Here is a 15,725-nt window from a genome sequence, read left to right as displayed (position 1 = left end):
GACTCCCGCATGCGCCCGACCGGGATCCACCCGGCACGCCCACCAGGGGCAACGCTCTGCCCACCAGGGGGCGATGCTCTGCCCCTCCGGGGCGTCGCTCTGCCACGACCAGAGCCATTCTAATGCCTGGGGCAGAGGCCAAGGAGCCATCCCCTGCGCCCGGTCCATCTTTGCTCCAATGGAGCCTTGGCTGTGGGAGGGGAAGAGAGAGACAGAGAGGAAGGAGGAGGGGGTGGAGAAGCAAATGGGCGCTTCTCCTATGTGCCCTGGCCAGGAATCGAACCCGGGTCCCCCACACGCCAGGCCGACGCTCTACCACTGAGCCAACCGGCCAGGGCCTCAATCATCAGTTTTTCATTGCGACATCTTAGTTCAGGTGTCCCCAAACTATGACCCACGGGCCACATGCCACCCCGAGGCCATTTATCCAGCCCACCTCACTTCTGGAAGGGGCACCTCTTTCATTGGTGGTCAGTGAGAGGAACACTGTATGTGGCAGCCCTCCAACCGTCTGAGGGACAGTGAACTGGCCCCCTGTGTAAAAAGTTTGGGGACCCCTGCAGTTGTTCATTGATTGCTTTCTCATATGTGCCTTGACCATGGGCCTTCAGCAGACCGAGTAACCCCTTGCTCAAGCCAGCGACCTTGGGTCCAAGCTGGTGAGCCTTGCTCAAACCAGATGAGCCCGTGCTCAAGCTGGTGACCTCGGGGGTCTTGAACATGGGTCCTCTGCACCCCAGTCTGACGCTCTATCCATTGTGCCACCGCCTGGTCAGGCCATTAAAACAATTTTAAAGTGGGTGGAGAAGGGATGGTGTGTGGGGTCATGAGAGGGATGGGGGTGAATGAAAAGAGGAGAAATAAAGCCAAGGTAATGAATAACGGGGTCTTGGGAGCACCGACTGCTGATGGGAGAAAGTAAACCAAGGACAAGGAGAGGAAGAGCAGTATGGGGAAGGGCAAGAGAACTCTCCCTGAAATGTGACTGTGGGGAAAACAGGTGTCAGGCGGGCCAGACTGGGCTAAGATGGTAGAGGGGTTTGGGGCAAGGAGGGAGGTAGGGAGGCAAAACTTGAATGAACTTGAGTTTTTTTGTAGTGGGGCCACGGGATTCTGGAAGTATTGCAGAGGGCGAGTGTATGAGGGTAAGAACTGGCTGAACACCTGGGAGGTGAGGGGGTGGCTATTTGCAATTCTGGAGGGGAACCCATACTGTGGGTGCTCCTGGGAACAGTGGCCGAGGGCAGCGCACCTCATCGCCACTACTCTCCCCCACCTCATTCAGGTCAGCCTACCTTCCATTTCTCTTCTTTCCCAGAACCTGTCCCCCACTCCATCCCCAGCCAATATCAACCAGTCGGTTATCTGAATTCATCAGGCTGTGCTATGCCCAAGGGTATCCGAAGGTGAATTATCTGGGCATTTCTGTCTGTCAGTTTGAAGGCCTTCACTACACAGGTCTGCCTCCTCACCCCCCACTGCCCTGACCCAGACTCTGCTCATCCCTAGCACTTCTAGCCCAGCCTTCCTTCTTAGAGGGAGGAAGAAGGACCTTTTCCCACAGCAATTCACACTTGCCTGGCTCTGGGTTATGCAACAGCCATCTCATTCTTTCCTAAAACAAGGACTTTGGGCAGTGACTAAGTTTAAATTTCCGGCCTCCAAGCAAGAATGTCAGGGCTTCCTGAACTTTTAGGTAAATACAAAACAGAAGAACCCCACTCTCGGCACCACCCTCCAGGCCTTCTCAGGGACCCTAGAACCCACAACTTGGGAGTGGGAACCTCCAGCTCCTCTAAGAAAGACACTAACACAGATTGGACAGGTAGGGAGAAGGAGGGTTGGGGGAGTGGGAGGAGACAGCTCTCCTCCACTCTGCAGAAGCTCTGTGACCTCCTGCCCCAAGCTCTGACCACAGGGTGCAGAGCTCTGTTTTGTTCCCAGACTGTATCACTTTATTTTGCTCTGTACATGGTTCTGGCAAGCACTTTTTATCTTGGGCTTAGCTCCTTGCTCCTAATAAGACAGACAGGCCTATGGGAAGTTGGGATGGAGACGAGATGGCTGTGCTCCCTGCAGGATCCCAATGTGGTTTTAGAAATATGCCTGTGCTCTTCCTTTGTGGGCTATATTGCAGACAAGCCCAATATTCTGCTAGCCTCTTATATCCACCAATCTCTTCTCTCTTTTTTAAAATTTATTCATTTTAGAGAAGAGAGACAGAGAGAGAGAGAGACGGAGAGAGAGAGAAGGGGGGTAGGAGCAGGAAGCATCAACTCCCATATGTGCCTTGACCGGGCAAGCCCAGGGTTTTGAACCAGCAACCTCAGCATTCCAGGGTCGGCACTCGATCCACTGCGTCACCACAGGTCAGGTGGTCTTCTCAATACTCCCTTCTCAAACTCCCCTCTTTCCCCTCCCACATCACTGCCACCACCATCGCTGCTACACATCTCTCCTATTTAATGCTCCCACCCGCCCAGCTTGGTTCCTCCCTGCAGTCTAAATGGGGTTGCACAATTCAGTATCAGCCACCACCGCAGCACTGCACTTCCCCTTTCCCTATCCCTCCAGCATGGATGTTCAGAGCTGTATGCTGTCAGTACTGGGGTCTAACCAGGCTCTTTCTTGCAGACTGAGACTCATGACTTTTGGGATGCCCTGTACCTCAGCATCCAGGGCCAAGGTGCAAAGCCCTGGGAATCTGTCTGGCCACTGCCTGTCTGGCCTCTGCCCTAGAGGATTTTGCTGAAAGCTTCTGCCAGGGCTATGAAAAAGCTAGACAGCTTGGACTGTTAACTTAGGTTTTTCCATAAATAAACTGCCTGGACTTTCTCCTCCTCTTGCACGTTATATTCTGTTCTCCTGATTACTTATGTTCTGCATCTCTTACACCCATCCCCGCACTCTAAATTCTTGACACCTCCAGGTGCTGACTTCCTTTTAAGAACAAGGTTGTATGCCTGACCTGTGGTGGCGCAGTGGGTAAAGTGTCGACCTGGAAATGTTGAGGTCGCCGGTTCGAAACCCTGGGCTTGCCTGGTCAAGGCACATATGGGAGTTGATGCTTCCAGCTCCTCCCCCCTTCTCTCTATCTCTCCTCTCTCTCTCCCTCTCCTCTCTAAAATGAATAAATAAAATTTAAAAAAAAAAAAAAAAGAACAAGGTTGTAAAGGAGGGGGCCTGCCTGCCTGGACCCTTTTGATCTTGAGTCTGAGGAAAGACAAGTGGTGGCATAGTCCATAAACAAAAAACTCCGAGAGGCCTGACCTGTGGTGGTGCAGTGGATAAAGCATCAACCTGGAATGCTAAGGTGGCTGGTTTGAAACCCAGGGCTTGCCAGATCAAGGCACCTACAAGAAGTAGCTTCTGCCTGACTAGGCGGTGGAACCGAGGATAGAGCATTGGACTGGGATGCAGAGAACCCAGGTTTGAAACCCCAAGGTTGCTAGCTTGAGCACGGGCTCATCTGGCTTGAGCGTGGGGTCATAGACATGACTCTATGATCGCTGGCTTGAGCCCAAAGGTTACTGGCTTGAAGCCCAAGGTCACTGGCTTGAGCAAGGGGTCACTCTCTCTGCTGTAGCCCCCAGTCAAGGCACATATGAGAAAGCAAATCAGTGAACAACTATAGTGCCACAGTGAAAAATTGATGCTCCTCATCTCTCTACCTTCCTGTCTGTCTCTCTCTGTCTCTGTCACACACACACACACACACACACACACACACACACACACACACACACTCACTCACCCCTCCACCTTTCTCTTTCTTCTAAAATCAATAAATAAAATCTTTTAAAAAGTAAAATAAAACCAGAGAGGAGAATCAACAACCACATCATGACATGGACTAAGTCTGGCGTGGGCCTGATGGGAACTGTTGTAGTAACCCTGGCTCTTCTCTAGCCTCTCTCCCATCTGTCCCACATGCAGCCTCCCAATCGGTCCTGCTGAGGCAGTCCTGTGACTCTTTCCTTCTCAGAGGCCTTTGGTGGAACTCCATGTCCCTCCGTCTCTCAGCTCTCCACAGAACCCATGCTTTCATCTGGCACTCATGGCCCTGTGGACAATGACCTTGGAAGCACTAGCTTCACCTAGCTGGTTGGATCACCTTCCCCAGAACCCCTGGCAGCTTCCCGTCTCTGGGCATCAACTGAGACAAGGGGAAGTGAAAGTGTAGCATAATTGATGCTCAGAGATAATTTTTTCCCCTGGACTTGAGGCTTTCAGCTCACAAAAATTAAACTCTCCCTACACACCCCTCACCACAAACCAAATCTTGCCATCTCTTCTTTCACCTGCTTGGCTGGCTGTCTGCCTTCCTCTGGATTCATCCACATTATTTTGTTGTTATCATACATTTTTGTTTATATTTTTGTGTGTCTCATTTTTCCAGTTAGAACGTCAGTTCTTTGAGACCAGGGGCACCACATCTTTTTCATCTCTAGGCTCCCAGCTACCAGCACACATAAAGAGTTTGGAATTGATTTAAGTAAAGGTTAGTGTTTTTGGTGGGAGTAAAGGCAGTCTTGGGGTACGGCATCAGGGGTGAAGGGGGTGCATCTCAGCTCTCCTTAAGGCTCTGTCAGTCTGGTATTTCTGAGTGAGCTTAGGCTGCCGTAGCAGGGCTTTTGGCCCTTGTGCCCCTTCAGCCCCTCCTCTCTCTTTTTCTCTTCCTCCCCTTGTTCTGAGTTGAGAGGCCCAGAGTGTGTTTGGGATTCAATAGGAGAGGGAAACTATGCTCCAGAATAAATCAAAGAGGGTTTCCAAGAGAATAAGCTTTTATAATAGGATTTGGGAGAAGAGATGAGTATGGTTGAAGAGAGGGGAAAGTGGAGGGTGTTTCAGGTAGGAAAGCACATCTTTGTGTAACAGATACGAAGGTAAAGAGCCAGGGGAGCAGGACAGTGTATGTGTGCATGGTGTATATTTTGCCTAGATTCCCAGTGTTCCATTGGTATCAGAGAAGAGCTGGGAAGGAACAGAATAATTTTCTAGACAGGTCCTGAGTCAGCCAGACAGTTGGGAGCTAGAAATCATTAGTGGACAAAAGCAGCTACTGGGAATCTGAGATTTGCTTTTTTGTAGTTAATTAAATAAAGTATATTCAATAGATTAATAAAGTATCCATTTATATGGATATAACTGGATATATAAACACAAATAGGGAAAACTATACTTTCTGGGAGCTTAGGGTTAATATTTGTCTATCCATTACACATTTAAAAAATCACTTAAAAAATCAAAGACAGTGTTTTGACTGAAAACTGTTAGGCCTATAGATAAAAGGAACAGCATACCCTAAATAAACACTGTACTCTAGCTGATAATTTTTTTTTTTATTCAGTGAGAGGAGGGGAGGCAGAGACAGACTCCTGCATGTGCCCCAACCAGGATCTACCGGGCAAGCCCACTGACTAGGGGACGATGCTCTGCCCATCTAGGGTGTTGCTCCGTTGCTCAACAACTGAGCTCTTCTTAGCACCTGAGGTGGAGGCCATGGAACCATCCTCAGCACCCAGGACCAACTCTCTCCAATTGAGGTATGGCTGCAGGAGGAGAAAAGAGAGAGAGAGCGGTGAGAGAGGGAAGGGTGGAACAACAGATGAGCACTTCTCCTGTGTGCCCTGACTGGGAATTGAACCTGGGACATCCACATACCAGGCCAATGCTCCACCACTGAGCCAGCTGGCCTGGGCTGATCATTTTTCTGATGGGCTTATGGGTTACAATTTTTGAAAACTGCTTTACATGTATACCAGGGTAGATCAAATAAGTAATGAAGAGTGGGAGCCAGGTTTCTCATTGTTAGAGAAAGGAGTTACAGATAAGTAAGGGGGGAGCTAGAATAAAGTTTGAGACATCAATATGAACTCATGTTTATATATATGTAACAAGTACAAACGTGTATATACACAGGTTAACATACATGCTTATATTACCTAACTCTGTTCACTGAGAGGACCTCAAAACAATGACACCCCAACAGCAGTGAGCATTCCTAGAATCTAGATCTTGGTTTCCAAATACTATTCTCCAATAAAAGTATTGGACTGGAACTCCTTCCAGAAACAGCTGATTGTAGACATGGGGCAGGGAAAAACAAGATAAGCTAGAGCATCTTGTAGAACCAGAAAGTAAGCACTCCAAAAACAAAAGGATGGAAGCATATCAAAGAGACAGAAGAGGCCCTGGCCGGTTGGCTCAGTGGTAGAGCGTCGGCCTGGCGTGCAGGAGTCCCGGATTCGATTCCCAGCCAGGGCACACAGGAGAAGCACCCATCTGCTTCTCCACCCCTCTCCCTCTCCTTCCTCTCTGTCTCTCTCTTCCCCTCCTGCAGCCAAGGCTCCATTGGAGCAAAGTTGATCCAGGCGCTGAGGATGGCTCTGTGGCCTCTGCCTCAGGTGCTAGAATGGCTCTGGTAGCAACAGAGCAAAGCCCCAGATGGGCAGAGCATCGCCCCCTGGTGGGCGTGCCGGGTGGATCCTGGTCAGGCGCATGAGGGAGTCTGTCTGACGGCCTCCCCATTTCCAACTTCAGAAAAATACAAAATAAAAATAAATAAATAAATAAATAAATAAAAATAAAACAGTGGGAATTTGCCTGACCAGTGGTTGCGAAGTGGATAGAGTGTCGACCCTGAATGCCTTAAGGTTCCAGGTTCAAAATCCCATGGTCGCCAGCTTGAGTGCAGGCTCCTTAGCTTAAGTGTAGGGTCATCAGCTTGATTGCAGGGGCGCTGGCTTGAGCACAGGATCATCAACATGATCCCAAGGTCGTTGGCTTGAGCCCAAGGTTGCTGGCTTGAGGAAGGGGTCTCTGGCTCAACTGAAGCCCCCCAGTCAAGGCACATATGAGAAAGCAACCAATGGATGACTAAGTTGCTGCAACAAGTTGATGCTTCTCATCACTTTCCCTTCTTATCGTCTGTCCCTGCCTGTCCCTCTCTCTCACTCTCAGAAAAAAAATCCCCAAAAATCCTATCATAAAAAATAATAGTAAAAGCACAGATAAAAGATCCCTGGCAAGTCAGGAAAAGACTAGACCTCCTCATCTTCATCTTCTTGAGCTATGAGAGCATCCCAAGCATAAGTCTGGATGCTTTTCTTTTTTTTTTTTTTTAACCAGCCACCCAGCACAGCCCACGTGGCGGACCGCGCGCGTGGAGGCCTGGATGCTTTTCAAAGGCAACCTGGGGCTGTTTGAGGTCTGGGAAGGCCACTTGTGTCCTCCCATAGCTGGTCACTGGCAAAGTTGTTGAAGAAAGTATCTGAGGCTGTAATAAAACTGGTTCTAGTAAATATTTATTTTTTTCCTCCCTAAAAGTTTGTCCTGAGAATCTAGAATTTAATACTAGACAACAAGAGAAAGTTTAGAGAAATAGCAACTAAATCTCATACATCAAAATCAAATATATGCAAAGTTAATATACAGAAATCAATTGTATTTCTATACATTAGCAACGGACAATGGGAAATTTAAAGTAATATTTACAGCCTGACCAGTGGTGGTGCAGTGGATAGAGTGTCGACCTGGGATGCTCAGGCCCTGGGTTTGAAACTCCGAGGTCACCAGCTTGAGCATGGTCTCATCAACATGAACCCATGGTCACTTGCTTGAGCCCAAGGTCGCTGGCTTGAGCAAGGGGTCACTTCCTGGACTGGAGCCCCCTGGTCAAGGCATGTATGAAAAGAAATCAATGAACAACTAAAGTGCTGCAGCTACAAGTTGATGCTTCTCATCTCTCTCCCTTCCCCTCTCTGTCTCTTAAAAGAAAGGTTTTTTTTAAATTAACTTATTTATTTATTTTTAGGGGGAGAGAGCAGGAAGCATCAACTCCCATATGTGTCTTGACCAGGCAAGCCCAGGGTTTTGAACCAGCGACCTCAGCATTGCAGGTCAACACTTTACCCACTGTGCCACCATAGGTCAGGCCCCTCTCTATCTCTTAAAAATTTTTTATTAGCCTGACCTGTGGTGGCGCAGTGTATAAAGCATTGATCTGGAATGCTGAGGTCATCGGTTTGGGACCCTGGGCTTGCCTGGGCAAGGCACGTACGGGAGTTGATGCTTCCTGCTTCTCCCCCTTCTCTCTCTCCTCTCTAAAATGAAAAAAAAAAAAAAAAAATTAAATGATACAACTACTTTAAAAATCAGTTTGTTAGATTCTCAAAAAGGTAAGTATACATCTGCCTTAACTTTGTGATCCAGCCATTCACTTCTAGGTATTCACCCAAGAGAAAATGAACAAAAGTCCATACAAAGATTTGGGAATGAATGTTCATAGCAGCCCTATTTGTAATACAGCCCCAACAACCCCAAACTGTAAACAAACAAAGGTCCGTCAACAAATGAATGATAAATTGTTGCTTATCCATACAATAGCATACTACTCAGCAATAAAATAGAATGTATTCATATATGAAATAAAATGGATGACTCAAAATAACTATGCTGCCTGACCAGGCAGTGGCGCAGTGGATAGAGCGTTGGACTGGGATGCGGAAGACCCAGGTTCGAGACCCCGAGATCACCAGCTTGAGCGTGGGTTCATCTGGTTTGAGCAAAAGCTCACCAGGCCCTGGCCGGTTGGCTCAGTGGTGGAGCATCGGCCTGGCGTGCAGGAGTCCCGGGTTCAATTCCCGGACAGGGCACACAGGAGAAGCGCCCATCTGCTTCTCCACCCCTCCCCCTTTCCTTCCTCTCTGTCTCTCTCTTCCCTTGATGAAGACTGTGTCGAAGATGTTGAAGCCATGCCAGGAAGGAATCCTCTCAACCCTGTGGCCTTTAGGCAGACAGATGTTCAGAAAGTTCCGCTATGAGGATGCAGCTGGGCCCAGGGATGTCCTCAGACGTCTCCTGGAGCTTGCTAGGCAGTGGCTGAGACCTGATATTCACACAAAGGAGCAGATTGTGGAAATGCTGGTGCAGGAGCAATTCCAGGCTGTCCTGCCTGAGGAGCTCAGAGCTCAGGTGCAGAAATGTCAGCCCGGGGTCAGATTCACTGGCTAAGTCTCACTGCTCAGTTGTTCAGCCTACATATGAGATGTTTGGTTAAAGGTTCTCTTCGTTACAAGTTTCTACAGTCACGGGGAATCTGAACCCCGGTTTTCTTTTGAGTTTGCCTTTGACTAATTGTAATAAGAATCTATCAAAGCCCTGCCTGGACCTCTTTTTGCCTGAGGCAGCTCTATTTCCTGGGACTGAACTCCAGAAGGAGTTTCTCTGCCCTCTTGTTAGGACAATCAGCCTGCTGCTTGTTTTTGCTCTGCTGAATGTCTCCTTTTTTGCACTTTGTGACATCCTTTAATATATTGTTTTTATGTACCCAGAGGTAATTCTTTATCTTTTCAGAATTATTGATTTTGCTATCGCAGCATGAGTGGGAACTTCTGTAACCCCACCGGTAACTCCTTTGGGATGTCCTTGAAATATTAAAGTTTGGTTCTTAATAAAAAAAAAACCATTTAGCTATCAAGCAGAAACTATCAATTAGGTACTGAGAATGCCAACAGATGGAGGATTCACCAGAAAGACCAACTCCACACTTGGAACCTGAAGATGAGGAAATCCTGAGTAGAATAACCAACCGCCAAGAACAGCTCCCCAACACCTTTTGCCATCTCTTTCATCTCAGGCCCTAGCCAGCTAGCTAGATTCTGGAGGGAGCCAGGAGACCCAGTGTGGCATGGACACTCTCTAGCTGTCTTGGCTGGTTGCTCTTGCTGTCTTTGGGAAGAGCTGAGTTGACACTTGGAGTATTTTCATAGCTCAGGAAGAGGAAGTGTTAAGAGAAGAAATAAAGCAAACAGAAGGAACTGGAGGAGTTATGGAGAGTAACTATCCAGAACTACGTAATCCAGGGGCTAGAAGGGAGCTAAGAGAACACATGCTTCAGTAATTCTTTTTCAATGAGAACACTAAGATCTTGCCCTGCCCGGACTGCTCGGTTGGTTAGAGCACGTTTCGAAGCACAGAGGTTGTGGGTTTGATCCCGTCAGGGTATATGCAGGAACAGACCAATGTTCCTGTCTCCTTCTCTCCCTTTCTCTCTCTAAAATTAATAAAAACAAAACAAAAAAAATACCAAGACCGTGCATGACATTTCAATCACAGAATTGGGGCTCCAATTTAGATTTCTCAATTTCTCACTTACACCTATTTCTAGTATGCCAACTGGTCACTGTTTATCATATAAGAGGTGATGGCTTCTATTTCATTCAACATTTATAGACTACCCATTTATGATAAGACTAGGATAAATCCCAGAGACAAATCTACATACAGAAATGACTTTAATAAAAGTATGATGATGTTCGATTCCCGGCCAGGGCACACAGGAGAAGCGCCCATTTGCTTCTCCACCCCTCCGCCGCGCTTTCCTCTCTGTCTCTCTCTTCCCCTCCAGCAGCCAAGGCTCCATTGGAGCAAAGATGGCCCGGGCGCTGGGGATGGCTCTGTGGCCTCTGCCTCAGGCGCTAGAGTGGCTCTGGTCGCAACATGGCGACGCCCAGGATGGGCAGAGCGTCGCCCCTGGTGGGCGTGCCAGGTGGATCCCGGTCGGGCGCATGCAGGAGTCTGTCTGACTGTCTCTCCCTGTTTCCAGCTTCAAAAAAAAAAAAAAAAAAAAAAAAGTATGATGATTACACCTGGCCTGTGGTTGCACAGTGGATAAAGCATTGACCTGGAACACTGAGATCCCCAGTTCAAAACCTTGGCTTGCCTGGTCAAGGCACACATGGGAGTTGATGCTTCCTGCTCCTCTCCCCTTTTCTCTCCCTTCTCTCTTTCCCTCTCCCTAAAATGAATAAAATCTTTAAAAAAATAATGAAAGTATGATTGTAATAAGTGCTATAAATGAAGTACAAATGATATAATATGAGAATACAGAGAGAAAAACTTTATTTGGAAAAGGGATTCAGTGATGGAAGGAAATCGGGTTAAGTTCTCCCCAGAATTGCAATAAACACCCTTTAGTAGGTACTCAGTGTAAGGTATTTTTCCCCGCCGAGAAGGAAGGAATGGGGCTCAGAGCCACCAAGTGTGGAATAACAAAAAGGCTTTACTCAGTACAGAGCACGCATCCCGCCCGGCAAGGTTCCCTGGCCCCGAGGTAAGATGGAGGCCAGGGAAGTTGTAAGGATTAAACCGCGCGGGAGATATTTAAAGGGGTCCCTCTAGGGAAGTCGAGCTAACATGACGTGGTGAAATCCCACTGGCTGGTAGACGGTCACTTTTTTTCCAAACAGTTCCTGTGAAGCCTCCTTTGGCGCGCTTGGTTGTGGGCGGTCCTAGCCAAAGTTCACGGGTCTGAGTTTTCCAAGTGACCATCCCCCATTATCCACCGACCTTAGATTCTGACCTTTTGGTTTTATTTTTTAAATTTATTTTATTTATTTATTCATTTTAGAGAGGAGAGGGAGAGACAGAGAGAGAGAGAGGAGAAACAGAGAGAGAGAAGGGGGGGAGGAGCTGGAAGCATCAACTCCCATATGTGCCTTGACCAGGCAAGCCCAGAGTTTCGAACCGGCGAACTCAGCATTTCTAGGTCGACGGCTTTATCCACTGCGCCACTACAGATCAGGCCGACCTTTTGTGTTAAATAGAAAAGGGGCGCTGTTTATTCATCTGGCTACTTCCTGCTGATTAGGGGCGTCGTGGGGAGGGGCAGATTGGAAGGTGGTGGCTTGGAGGGGTGTCAGGAGGAACATCTGTGTGGCTGTGACTGGAGAAACTTCGCAGATGCGGTCCTGTAAGGATTTTAAAAAAGAGGAGTAATAGGGGGATTTGCAGGGTCCAGCCTTTTGGTGAGCTGGAGATGGATGGAGTCCAGTGGTTCTGACTGCCAGTGGTTCTGTAAGGAGGCAAGCTTGAGGCAAAACTGCATGTCAGGAGTAGCGTAAAAAGGGGAAAGAAAGGAGTCCTATCCATTCCCATAACTGAGACCTGTGAGGGAACTAGAGGTCCAGAGTGTGATGGCAAAACAGAGAAGGTAGCCCCCATGTCCACAAGAAATGAGATGGACTTACCCACTTGTTGCAGAACCCTGGGTTCTCCGAGTCCAGGCTGTGTCTTAGGAGTTTGAGCGATGTGCCCACCTGGCTGGATTGGCCTTCCCATTCGGGCGGCTTGTCCTCCACGTAGAGGCGCTGAGGAAAAACCTGTTGCCCAAAGGGGCAATCACTCTGCCAGTGACTGGGCTGTTTGCAGTCAGGGCAGGGCTCAGTGGGCAGCTGCAGGCAGGGGCCCTGCCGGGACCAGTGGTCCTGCTTACCACACTTAAAGCAAGCTGCTGGTGGCTCTGCTGGTCTCAGGGTTGCCACAAGAGTTTGGGTTTGGAGCGTTACCTTCTGCTGCATGCGGGCCTGGCGAACAGCTTTGGCCTGTTTCTACTAATTGGGACCGTTAAAAATTTTAAATGCGGCCTTACCTGCGGTGGCGCAGTGGATAAAGCATCAACCTGGAATGCCGAGTTCACAGGTTCAAAGCCCTGGGCTGGCCTGGTCAAGGCACATATGGGAGTTGATGCTTCCTGCTCCTCCCCCCTTCTCTCTCTCAATCTCTCTCTCTCACAACTCTCTTCTCTCTAAAATGAATAAATAGGCCCTGGCCGGTTGGCTCAGCAGTAGAGCGTCGGCCTGGCGTGCGGGGGACCCGGGTTCGATTCCCGGCCAGGGCACATAGGAGAAGCGCCCATTTGCTTCTTCACCCCCCCCCCTCCTTCCTCTCTGTCTCTCTCTTCCCCTCCCGCAGCCAAGGCTCCATTGGAGCAAAGATGGCCCGGGCGCTGGGGATGGCTCCTTGGCCTCTGTCCCAGGCGCTAGAGTGGCTCTGGTCGTGGCAGAGCGACGCCCCGGAGGGGCAGAGCATTGCCCCCTGGTGGGCAGAGCGTCGCCCCTGGTGGGCGTGCCGGGTGGATCCTGGTCGGGCGCATGCGGGAGTCTGTCTGACTGTCTCTCCCCGTTTCCAGCTTCAGAAAAATACAAAACAAAATAAATAAAATAAAATGAATAAATAAAATCTTTAAAAGAAAAAAGAAAAAAAAGAAAAGAAAAAAAAATTAGAAAAAAACCAAAAAACTTTAAATGCCATGTTCACAGGTTCTGGATAGGGGTTTGGGAGATTGGGAATAAGAGGAGGGGGGCTCATGGGGAGCCCGGCACCCAGATCCCGCAGGAAACACTGGAGCCAAAGGCAGGACAGGGCAGGAACTTCCTGCAAGAAAATTGGGGTTGGACGTCCTGAAAACCGGTGTAAGAGCCAATGCCAGGCTGAGAATGGCCTCACAGAGGAGGGGTTTAAGAACACAGTGGAGAAGGGAAGGGCTCCTGGCCAGCAGGGGAGGAGAAAGAGAATGGTAGTGGTGAATAAGAAACAGGTTTTTGCAAAGGAAGGGGAGGGGGCTCTCAGAGAGAAGAGACCTGAGCACAAAAGAGGTCTGCAGAGGGACCAGAGAAAAGTCCCAAGAGAAGGGCACCCCAGAGAAAAGTCCCGGGAGAAGGGCGCCCCCGGGGGTCAGACAGGAGGGAGAGAGAGTTGGGAGTCTGCGGAGAAGGAAAGATTAGGAGTGGAGGTTTTAGGGGGAGGTTTCTCTGGCCAGAAAAGGCCTGCGCTGTGGAACAGGCAGCACAGAGATTAAGGACGGGTGCGCGAATAATTAGAAGCTGTGTATGTAAGAGATCTTCCATCAGTTCCCAGCTTTTTTTTTTTTTTTTTTTTTTTCATTTTTCTGAAGCTGGAAACAGGGAGTGATAGTCAGACAGCCTCCCGCATGCGCCCGACCGGGATCCACCCGGCACGCCCACCATGGGGCGACGCTCTGCCCATCCTGGGCGTCGCCATATTGCGACCAGAGCCACTCTAGTGCCTGAGGCAGAGGCCACAGAGCCATCCCCAGCGCCCGGGCCATCTTTGCTCCAATGGAGCCTTGGCTGCGGGAGGGGAAGAGAGAGACAGAGAGGAAAGCGCGGTGGAGGGGTGGAGAAGCAAATGGGCGCTTCTCCTGTGTGCCCTGGCCGGGAATCGAACCCGGGTCCTCCGTATGCTAGGCCGACGCTGTACCGCTGAGCCAACCAGCCAGGGCTTCCCAGCTTTTTTGGAGATAGTTAAATTGGTGAGGGTGTTAACACCGAAAGTCCCTTCAGGAGGCTAATTGAGTGGGTTCTGTGGCCTGGCCACAGTGGAGAAGAACGGTTTCTTCTGCCTTAGGGAGGGAGATTCCTGTGCCCCCACAGCTGCCCTCAGTCCTCGGAGTGGTCAGTATTGAGTATTAGCATCCTAAAAACTCAAGGTCTGGAAAAGGTAAAGTGGATGTGACGGACGGAAAAGACTTCCCTGACGTAGCTACGGTTTTGGCCAGGGAGTCTCGAAGGAAAGAACTGAGAGGAAGGCTCGAGGCAGGGGACTTACCGCACCGTGTGCCGAAGTGGGTGGAAGGTCGTAGATCCTGGTTCTTTCTCCTGGTTCTTTCTCGGAGATGAGGAAGAGGAGCGGTCCTTGCAGACTTCTAACTCCTCCCAGGTTTTCGGCACCAAAATGTAAGGTATTTTTCCCCGCCGAGAAGGAAGGAATGGGGCTCAGAGCCACCAAGTGTGGAATAACAAAAAGGCTTTATTCAGTACAGAGCGCACATCCTGCCCGGCAAGGTTCCCTGGCCCCGAGGTAAGATGAAGGCCAGGGAAGTTGCAAGGATTAAACCCCGCTGGAGATATTTAAAGGGGTCCCTCTAGGGAAGTCAAGCTAACATGACGTGGTGAAATCCCACTGGCTGGTAGACGGTCATTTTTTTTCCAAACAGTTCCTGTGAAGCCTCCTTTGGCGCGCTTGGTTGTGGGCGGTCCTAGCCAAAGTTCACGGGTCTGAGTTTTCCAAGTGACCATCCCCCATTATCCACCAACCTTACACTCAGTAAATGTTTGTATCCTTCACTTCACATTATTGACTCCAAGTTAACTTTCTTAACTCACACCAAACTCCTTTGTTCCTGAACAATATGACGTTTCATGTCACTGTGCTTTTTTAATTAGAAATTCTCTTCTCCTATAATGGAATGGCCCAGTGAGTGAAAGGTTACATGAAATGGAGCTCGGGAAGCTGACCTGTCGTGGAACAGTCGATAAACTGTTGACCTGGAACGCTGAGGCCGCAGGTTCGAAACCAGTGCTTGCCCAGTCTAAGCACAGACGGGAAGCAACTACTACTAGTTGATGCTTCCCGCTTCTCCCCTTCTTTCTCTCCTTTCTCTATAAACAAACAAACAAAAAACAAAACAAACGAAAAAATGTAGCGCAGGAGTATATAACGTACGGAAACAGTATAGCTCAGAATATAAAACATTTGATTACATTAAGCCCACGAGCCTGGAGGCCAGCCTCAGGCTCTTCATTTGCAAAAAAAGAGACGGTTAGTAAGATTCATTTCGTAAGGTTGTTGAATATATTAATAGGACATCCCTGCAAAGCTTTTAGCATCACGTCTCGAGCAACACTAAGAAACCATTTGCGATATTTGTTGGTGCGCTGTAACCTTCTCCGCCTACCCAGCCCAGCCAAAGCGCCAGCCCTTTACCACCCCTTCTGCCCAGCGGAGCGTGCGCACCGCCACGTAGCCGCCTCCCATCCTGCAGACAGCGGGGGTTTACGAAACCCAACCCAGCACTACGTGTACCCATCACTGAGCCGCGCCCGACCCCACCTGCGCCCTCCTATTGGCTCTTCCAGGTG

General features: G+C 49.3%; 1 long non-coding RNA gene across 3 annotated transcripts; it reads right to left on the bottom strand.

The window, feature by feature from the left end:
- Positions 1 to 10,658: 10,658 nt before the first annotated feature.
- LOC136395230 (uncharacterized) lies at positions 10,659 to 15,612 on the bottom strand. Of its 3 annotated transcripts, XR_010749296.1 has the most exons (4): positions 14,413 to 15,612; positions 12,434 to 12,503; positions 12,033 to 12,164; positions 10,659 to 11,753 (listed from the first exon to the last, which is right to left on the bottom strand). It is a non-coding gene; the product is annotated as an uncharacterized lncRNA (long non-coding RNA). The 3 variants fall into 3 exon arrangements; XR_010749294.1 differs by having other exon boundaries at positions 12,033 to 12,589; XR_010749295.1 differs by having other exon boundaries at positions 12,033 to 12,503.
- Positions 15,613 to 15,725: the final 113 nt, after the last annotated feature.

Source organism: Saccopteryx leptura, chromosome 2 (genome assembly GCF_036850995.1).
Source record: "Saccopteryx leptura isolate mSacLep1 chromosome 2, mSacLep1_pri_phased_curated, whole genome shotgun sequence".
NCBI lineage: Eukaryota > Metazoa > Chordata > Mammalia > Chiroptera > Emballonuridae > Saccopteryx > Saccopteryx leptura.
This window is presented reverse-complemented; position numbering and strand designations above follow the sequence as displayed.